Genomic DNA, 9,363 nt, shown 5'->3' with positions numbered 1-9,363 from the left:
TAACGGATGCTTCTGGGGGAGAATCCTTCCTCCAATGTTATAAAAGTAGTTTCTTTATGGGGTGTTGGGAAATCTCTTTTCTGGAAGGGGTTTAGTAATGTTTTATAGAACCATGGACATATAGAGTAGTAGGGCTAAAAGACATCTTAGACTATCCCTTTTTTGTTTAAATCTTTTTTTTTATAGATCGATTCAACAGATACTTATTAAGCAATAGAGGAAATACCCATCTCAGTTCATAAGAGGACATTTTTAACCAATGGCAGAGTGTGGCCTTCAGTGTTTATTGAAACAAAACTTCTGCCTTGGACCAGCCTTACCAGCTTCTCTAACCCTAGGAAATGCTATTTATCTTCCTAAGCTCAGAGCAGGAGTCGGCATCCCAGGAAGCCTCTGACTTCTACCTCCTTCCACGAGAATGAGCTAGTTCTTCCTCTGCAGTCGATGCCCCTGAACCCACCGTCCTTCCATTTCCGCCCGCCTTATCGATGAATGGACTTGTTTCTTCTCTGACTTGTCTCTCTAAGTGTCTACTAGATACTTCGCATCTTGAGGAGGCTGTTATTCCTTTCTACATCCCAGACCCTGATACATGATAGATGCTCAACAAACACGTGTTGAAGTCCTTCACTCATTCAACAGATGTCTTTGAGCCTCTTCTATGGGTCAGGCCCTGTTCTGACCCAAACACAAAATCTCTGCCATCTAGAGCTTCCATTGTAGTGGGTGGGGTAGGAGCGGGGAGGCAGACAAACTAAATGTGTGAGCATATTGCGTAGTATGTTGGAAAATGGTTAAGTATTACGAAGAAAAATAAAACCAGGAAAAAGAGGCAGGAAATGCCAGGGGATGGGGGTGGGGTTGTAACGGTGAAGAGGATGGTCAGCGAAGGCTGAAGGTGGTGAGGAGAGGGCCACTTCATTGTCTGGGGGGAGCACTTTCCGGGAGAAGGAAAGCTAGGTGAAGGTCCTGAGGTGTGTGCGTGCCTGGAATGTCCTAGAAGCATCATGAAGACTAGTGTGGCCAGAGCCGAGTGAGCAAGGGGAAGAAATGGATCTTATTGTGTCGATCTGAAGGACAAAGAGAACAAGAGATGTCTTCTGGACACTTGGAGATGGAAGGAGAAACTGAGGCTCAGAGAAGTGCATGACTTTTTCAGCATCAGACAGTACAGCTGGTCAGTGTCAGCTATGGGGCCCGGGTGGAACTCCGATCTCTGCCACAGAGCTTCACAAAGCCCCCTCTGGTAGGCACAGGGTCACAGGGAGACTAGCACCCCCATCGCAGGGATAAAAGACTGCTTTGTCTTGTAGGGACTATGTCCTTATGTCCCGTCATGAACAAAAGAGGAGCATAAGACTCAGCTGGACACTGTGCTGGGAGACAGTGTCAGTCAGAGCTTCACCAGTGCTGGCGATTTTGAAGCCGTCCATGTATCATCTCTCAGCTGGAATGTTTCCTTGCTGTGAAACCTTTTAGCAGATGACAAGATATTGCCCTGGGTGTATTCTAGAATGCAAGTCTTTGCTAAAGTGGTTGGACAGCCACTTCCCTTCAAGCCAGGGACTGCCCCCAGGGACGAAACCATTTAGAGAGTGTTTTCTATTTGCAAAATGTTATTCTGACATGTTATCATTTATTTCTCTCAACAGATCAGTGAGATTGGAGGGCTTTCTCGGGTGTACTGTATATCTGGGAGGAAGGTGAAGACCAAAAGGCCTGCTGATTCAGAGGTGGTCCTTCTCACTGTTTCCAGCTGTCATCACCTTCATCATCATCGTCATTGTCATCATCATCATCATCGTTTTTGTTCATGGTAAGTTACAGAAAAGCATAAGGCATAGCTTCTGCCTGTAAGAAATTTAAAATCTAGAAATATAAATCCAGACATTTACATTTATCCATTCAGTCATATTCATTTGATAATGCCTGTATTCTGCAAGCTTTTATTGGCCACCTGTTGCATTCCAGATAATTATTAAAGCTCCAAATATATACTGCACGGCCTGGGACAGGTGATAGGAGAAGTCTTCCCAGAGGAAAGAGAATTTACGTAGTCTTAAGGATGGACAGGCATGTATGTGAAAAGCAGAACAAAGGAGATGTTTGATTCAGGCTGAGGGTGAACTCTGGAAAGACAGCTCAAGCATGTCTAGAAAGGCTGGGGGCCTGGTGAGGCGGGAACCCGGAGGTAAGGGCTGTGTGGACGGAGGTGAAGTCTCTTGGACCAGACTGGGGTCAGATCGCATGTAAGCTGAAAGATGCTTTTCCCTGTAGGTGACTAGGAGCAGGGGAGTGACGTGATCCGACATGGTGTTTGGGAAGACCACCCGATCTGGTGGAGGGAGAGGGGCACGTCAGCGTGGTTTCTCTGCAAACAATTTCCACGGAGCAAGATGCATGGAATGTACAGCGTGATGGGGACACGGACGCCAGGCCTGAGGGCGGTGCGATGTGCGTGCTGTGGACAGAAGCGCTTCCTTCCACGCCTGATGTTCCCTTCCGCAGCGGCTGCCTCAGTGAGACGTGCAGGCATGCGCCAACTCTGCCTCTGCAGGGGTGGCGGGGCCTGGCGCCGGCCTCCGTCCCGGGAGGCTGGATAGATGAGTCTGTCTACTTCCAGGCTTCGGAGCTAGGAATCCCACTTGCTCAGATTTGTAAATATATGTTCTCCAGCATCAATTTTTATTGGTAAAAATATTATGTATTGATTCTCTAGAAGTTATTTCTCAATTAATTCAGAACTGGGCAGGGTAGAGAGTGTTATCATTGGACCTCTGCAGAGAGTCCAGAGAACAGCCTGGGTGCTGGCCTTGACATTCGAGCCGTGGAATGGATGCCAAACCACTTCCCTCCAGATTACTTGATATGTGAGCAAGATGAAGCCCCGTTTGTTTAATTCAGGGATGCACATAGGTTTTCTGATAGAGAGAAAGTCTTCCTAACTGACACAAGAAGGTGGTGACACCATAAATCAGAACCTACAGGGAGGACAGGGCTGAAGATTGGGGTTTGGAAGCCATCGGTGTTTAGATGAAAGCAGACATCATGGGTGGGGTTGGGGATAGAGTGACAAGTGAGGCGAACCCAGGCACGACTGACCTTTCAAGAGTCAGAAGATTGCGACAAATAAGCAAAGGAGGCTGAGTCTATCTCAGGTAACATAACAGGCACCGTGATGCTCTGCTATGGGCATTTGACTCATTCATTCATTCAACACTTATTTACTAAGTGACAACTCTTTGCTAGACATAGATCTTACTTAAGGCCACAGGCTAGTGGAAATTTAGAAAGCAGTACTCTAGGGAATGCGTTCTCTGATTTCTGGGGATCCCCAGCCAGCATTTCCATGTGTAGAGGAGAAGATTTGTCTCATTTCTGAATGAACCGCTGGGCAGGGGTCTACCCAGAAGGTCCTTGTGAAATTCCGCCCTAGGCATAGTGCCCCTTGGCCTTAAACAGCCCAAAAGTTCAACTGCATGATCTCTAGGAGTCTCGAAAGAATCGCTAACTGTAAACAAATTCTATATTTGCTTTTGGAAAAGTCATTAGCGTTTTCTCTGTAACTGAGCAGACAGTGGTCTTTCCTTATGGCCGCTTCCAGACTCTTCCCCTGCCTGATGGAGAACAGGAATTGGATGCCATGACCGGAAGGGAGGCGGCTGCGATGGAATCTTCCAGGCTTTAGTGTTTCGTCCGGCAGGAGGCATCGCGATGTTGTCATCGGAGGACGTGAACTGTGGCACCAACACATCTGGATGTGAGTTCGAAGACCAGAGCCCAGTCGCGTAGCCTCCGTTGTGATGCGGGGGCAGCAGGAGTCTGTTAGCCGTCTACAGCCTTACGTGGACCCCCTTCAACGACAAGCTTGGCGTCTCACGTGCAAGCGTCTGCTCTGCCACCAGAAACCTGTTCGATCTTGTGCAAATCTCTTCTCCGCTCAGGGCCTCAGTTTCCTTCTTTATAAAATGAAGAACTTGATCTAGAATATGACTTCTGAACGTTCTGGTTTGAACTGCTCAGTTGCTTCTATTAAGGTTGATTTCAAATTCTGCTGCTTAGTTTTCCTTTTGCCAGAAGGTGGTGCTATTGAGTTCTTTATGTTATTACAAGGAGCTCTCCATTTGCTTCAAGTCCAGCTGGCCTCCCTTTGATACTCCGACTGTGAACTTTTGGTTGAAGGTGGTCACTTTGTAGTCCTGGCTATTCTCTGCTCCCTTCCCAGACCTGCCGACCCAGGCTGCAGTCTAGTTCAGCTCTTTTCAAATCTCAGAGTGTTGATCTGTACTGTCCAGGTCCCTTGACCTCAGCTCAGGGTCTCAGAAGTGGGGCTAGGGGACCTCTGGACCATTCCAGAGTGTGGGGGTGACAGAGCTCTGAGAGTTGGCCCTCAAGCCTGTGGCTGGTGCAGGTTACACCTAAGATGGGACTAGCTCAGGGCCTTGGCAGAAACAGAGTTTGACTTGTCTAGGATTTGTAAGACCAGTCCTTACCCCTCACCTCAGACCCCCATGTCGCCAAGTCCCTTCCATGTCCTGCTTTCTGAAGCTACTTTTCATTATTGTAACTCTCAAGTCTGGCTCTCGAGATCCATCTGGAAGCATCAGGCTTCAGGCTGTGGCCCGGACCCTCACATCGCCCTGGATTTTGGTGGCATTGTTGGTTTGGGTGTCCCTGAGGAAACCACCACCCTCTCTAACTGGTGTTATTAGCAGGTGAGATGGAAATGCAGCCTTGGGATGCACTTGTGAATGCATTTGCCGGCTCCCACCTCTGCCATGGCCGTGAGAACATGCCTGAGCTCGCTCCTGATCCCAGGGAGTGATCCCTGAGAGAACACAGAGCAGAGCTGAACCACAGCAGCATAACCCATCATCCATCAGCTGAACTCCAGCTGACCTGCAGATTATAAAACTAAATGATTATTTTAAGTCTCTGGGTTTGGGGGTGGTTGCTTATGCAGCAATTCTGTGGCAGGAGTTAAACCAATCCGTCATCTAAGACACTGATAACATGGCGCTATTTCCAGCTGGGCCTCTAGGTGGCCTCAGATTCTTCTATACAGCCATCCAGGCAGCCACAGCCACTGCTACTTCACCCAGGGGAACAGCAGACCAGGTGAACCGTTTGCCAGACTCCAGGAGCTGGCGGGGAGCCTGGGAAGGCTGCCCTGGGAGTTTGGGTGTGTTCCCGGTGCCACTGGCGGCCCTTCTTCCTTTCCTTTGTTCTGTCTGCGCTTGTCCTCAGGGAGTTGATGGCCCAGCTCTTCAGCCCTCACAGGGTATCTGATTTAGTCTACTTGGTCCCTTTTCTTAGCATGTGTACTCTGGGCTTTTTGCAACTTCAAAGAGCTTCTCACCCATATTCACTAATTAATTCATCATCCCTGTGAGTAAAACCTGAAGCAGTGAGAGAATGTCATTAGCAAAAATACCAGAGACTCATTATTTAGAATAGGTTGCCCAGAGCCAGGCTCCCTCCACCAGAGCCGTTAACCCTTTCCCTGCTGGCAGGGGCTCCACATGAATCAGGGCAGGAATTCAGTAGGCACTCAGCAGTGGCAAAACACTTACCGTGTGCTCAGCTACTAAACTAGGTGCCATGTGGATATGAAAAGTACAAAACATGACTTCTGACCTCAGGAACCTTTGGTCTAGTGAGAGCAAAGGCTCTGGAGTCACCCAGACCTGAATTAGAATCCTGGCAATTTGTAAGCTGTGAGACCTTAGGCTAAGTAGCTACTCTGAGCCTCAGTTTTCTCATCTCTAAAATAGGATACGAATACCTCTCTGGGGGCAAAGTGAGGAGAGGCAGCACCATGCCAATAAAAAGTGCAGTAAAATGCCTGGCACACAGTGTGCTTCATAAACTACACTATTATTGACATCACCTAGACCAATGCCTTCATGAGCATCTCTCACACCAAACATGACACAGGCAAAGCACAGTGTGACAGAGAGTAGGAGTTTTGGGGACATCTTTATTTCAGGGGTGAGACGAGCAGGAGGGAGCAGAGAGGGAAATCGAAAGCCTGGAGGGGTAGGAGGGAAACTAGAAGAATATAAGCACAGAGGGGCCGAGGGAAAGTTGCAAGAATGGAGAAGAAGGGAGGTGGCAGTCAGCAGTGTCCTGCACTGAGGAGAGATGGAGCAGGATGTAGATGGAGGACAGTCATCCGTTCAACCCCCAGTAGTTACTAAGTGCCTGGGGCAGCCATGAAAATGCTCCATTCACATCTCTCCCCAAGGGAGCGTGACTGACAGCCCAGCCTCTGCCCCTCTGGATGCTCCATGCATGGAACACAAGGGTACGGTTCTCCTGGACTGGTCCCAGCCAATGATTGTAGGTGGCGGTCTCTTCCTGTGGGGTGTGGGGCTCCTCTACTGGGCTCCCCATTGGCCTGGCTGAAACAACCTTAGAACTGTACTGCAGTCTAAGACTCCTCCTACGCAGTCCTTCCTCTTCCTCCCTCTGTTTTACAGTCTTAAGGCTCTCCTTGCTCCCCATTACCTTCATCCTTCACCGGTGGTATTTCAAATGCAACTTCTAGCTCCATTTTCACATTGGCCATCTTGAAGATCTAAACTAACACAACACAATGCCTAACATGAGTCATGTACTGCTTCATTTACTGGGGGTATAGTGGTGACCAAGCCCAAATCCCTAAGGTCACACAGCTGGTGGTGGGGGTGACAGAGACAACAGAGAATTAATAGGCAAATGAAGAAATAAGTATACTAATTTTTGACAGTGAAACGTGTGACAAAGAAAATAAAATGGGAGACTCATTTAGCCTGGGGGTAAGGGAGGGCCTTTGAAATGGTGGTATTTGAGTTCAGAGCACAAAGTTGAAGAATCAGCTATGCAAGTGAAGGATTTCAGGTATGGGGAGATTAATTTTATCTGTCAACTTGGATGGGTCATGATGCCCAGATATGTGGTTGAGCATTATTTTAGATGTTTCTCTGAGGATGCTTTTAGATGAGATTAACATTTAAATTGGTAGACTTTGAGTAAAGCAGATTGTCCTCTTTAATGTGGGTGGGCCTCGTCCAATCAGTTGAAGGCCTGAATAGAACAAAAAACTGACTACTCCTCAGCAAGAAGAAGTCTTCTCAATTTGAACTGCAGCATCAACTCTTCCTGGTTTTCCATCCTGCCAACCCACCCTGCAGATTTTAGACTTGGCAACCCCCATAACTGTGTGAGCCACTTCCTTAAAATAAATATTTACACGCACACACGCAAGTGACTAATATAGGGTGGGAGAGTGTTCTAGGCAGAAAGAACAAGCAATTCTGGAGATCGAAAGTGAGCATTCAAGTCAGGGAGAAGGCCGGTGAGGCTGGGGCCCAGCGAGGAGTGGGGTGTGGGGAGAGACGAGGCCTCATAGAAACAAGCCATGGAAAAAGACAACTGGAAGGTAGTCGGTGACTTCTGAGAGGACTGACCATCCAACAGTGAGGGCGGAAACCAGGTTTCAAGGGATTGAGACACAGGTGGGTGTGAGAAGTTTGGACCCTCAGGTACACACAACTCCTTCAAGGGGTTTAGTGTCTGCGTAACAAACAGAAGCAGCAGGAAGAAGATTTTAAGGAAAATCTTGCTCACGGGTAGGAGCAGGTTAGGACCAAGAGAGTGACTTGGCTAGACAGCAGAGGTATAGTTGGTGAAAGGAAGTCCCAGACATGGTGGAAGCTTAGGGCAGGGGGGTGGTTTGAATGGTGGCCCCCAAAAGGTATGTCCACATCCTAACACCCAGGTCCTGTGAATATGACCTTATGAGAAAAAAAGGCCTTTGCAGATGTAACTATATTAAGGATTCTGAGATGAGATCATCCTGGATGACCTGAATGGGCCCTGAACCTAATAACAAGTTTTCTTATAAGAGGCGAAAGAGGACACATGAAGTCTCATGAAGAGAAGGAGGCAATTTGACCATGGAGGAGGCAGAGATTAGAGAGAAGGTGCCAAAGAAGCAAGGATTGCTGGGAGCCGCTGGAGCCTCCAGAGGGAGCGGGGCCCTGCTCACACCTTGGTTTAGGACTTCCGGCCTTCGGAAGTGTGAGAGAATGATCTTCTGTCGTTTTAGGCCACTGTTTGTGGGAATTTGTTAACGTAGCCTGAGGAAAAGAATACGGTGCCATCGACCCAAAGTGACATCTCTTCCTTCTGAAAGCCGGAGGAACATGAGCTGCCTTGGAATAGCTGGTTTACTGTGGGCTGGGTTCCCTCTCTCATTGTTCTGGAACTTTCTACATGTTCCCATCTTAGAAGACCAAGTGGTGTAGGGAAATGACACGGCTTTGGGAGATGGACATTACCAGGCTTTGAAACACAGCTTCTTTGCTCCCTTGCTGTGTGATATCTGAGTCTGATTATTACAGGCCTCCCAGGGTTGAAGGTTCTAATTTACACAGAATACTTAGCACAGGCCCTGGCACCGGTATGTGCTCAAAACAAATGCCCCTTCACTTATCTCACCTGAGGAGTCTTAAGGTCAGAATGTGAGTCGCATTCATTTATCTTTGCACTCGTTGAAGAGTCCCTGGACGTAATAAATTCACACTCAAGATTTGTCGATTTGTCGTTGGTTGCCCTATGATAGCGACATCTACTTATCAACTAACTTCTGTATGCCATGCATTCATCTCAGCATTTACACTACTTATTTATTTAATCCTCATGGAAATTCCAAGATATAGATATTATTATTTTTGCTTGACGAGTGAGAGGGTCTACTCTACTCTCCTAAACAAGAGGCTCGTTAGTCGAGAAAGTCGAATGCATGCGTGTTCTGACTCCCAGCTTCCTGACAGCTAGCCTAAGTCTCTCATGCTGCGGTGTGTCCCTGTTCCCCTGCTCAGCCCTCGAGCCAGACGCTGCCTCGGTTTTATCCACATTTTCTTGCCCAGTGTTTGCCTCTCTTTTTCTTTTCCCACAGTAGGTGGACAGTTAAAGTATATTGCTGAACCCGTGTCTCTTCGTGGATCTTTTCACATGACATTTAATCGCTGGTAATGACTGTGACCCCAGCGGCACTCATGTAGGGAACTTCACGTTGGCATTTCAATTAGCTGTACTGATTGCTGGGTTTGGGCATTTCATATATTGGTGAGAAAGCTTAGCCTAAGAGCAGTCAGCTAAGGGACTTATTATCACAGTGCTTCTTGGGGAGAATAAATAACCTCATTACAGCTTCTTTTGCTCTGGTTGAGAGAAAGCAAGAAAAGTTGAATAGGGCAGTGACTGGGGCGGGGAGAGGCCGGGCGCCCACATCTAACGAGCAGGAGGGTTTCTCTCTCCTTCCTCTCCACTCCTCCCCGCCTCCTTTTTCCACTTCTCCTCTCCTTCTCTCTTTCT

The 9,363-nt window shown here is 47.9% G+C and overlaps 1 long non-coding RNA gene across 1 annotated transcript; it reads left to right on the top strand.

Moving 5' to 3' along the window:
* The first annotated feature begins 829 nt into the window (after positions 1 to 829).
* LOC120595466 (uncharacterized) lies at positions 830 to 4,077 on the top strand. The gene is made up of 3 exons (XR_005650842.1): positions 830 to 1,816; positions 2,278 to 2,691; positions 3,605 to 4,077. It is a non-coding gene; the product is annotated as an uncharacterized LOC120595466 (long non-coding RNA).
* Positions 4,078 to 9,363: the final 5,286 nt, after the last annotated feature.

The sequence above is a fragment of the Pteropus medius genome, unplaced genomic scaffold, assembly GCF_902729225.1.
Source record: "Pteropus medius unplaced genomic scaffold, Ma_sr-lr_union100, whole genome shotgun sequence".
NCBI lineage: Eukaryota > Metazoa > Chordata > Mammalia > Chiroptera > Pteropodidae > Pteropus > Pteropus medius.
This window is presented reverse-complemented; position numbering and strand designations above follow the sequence as displayed.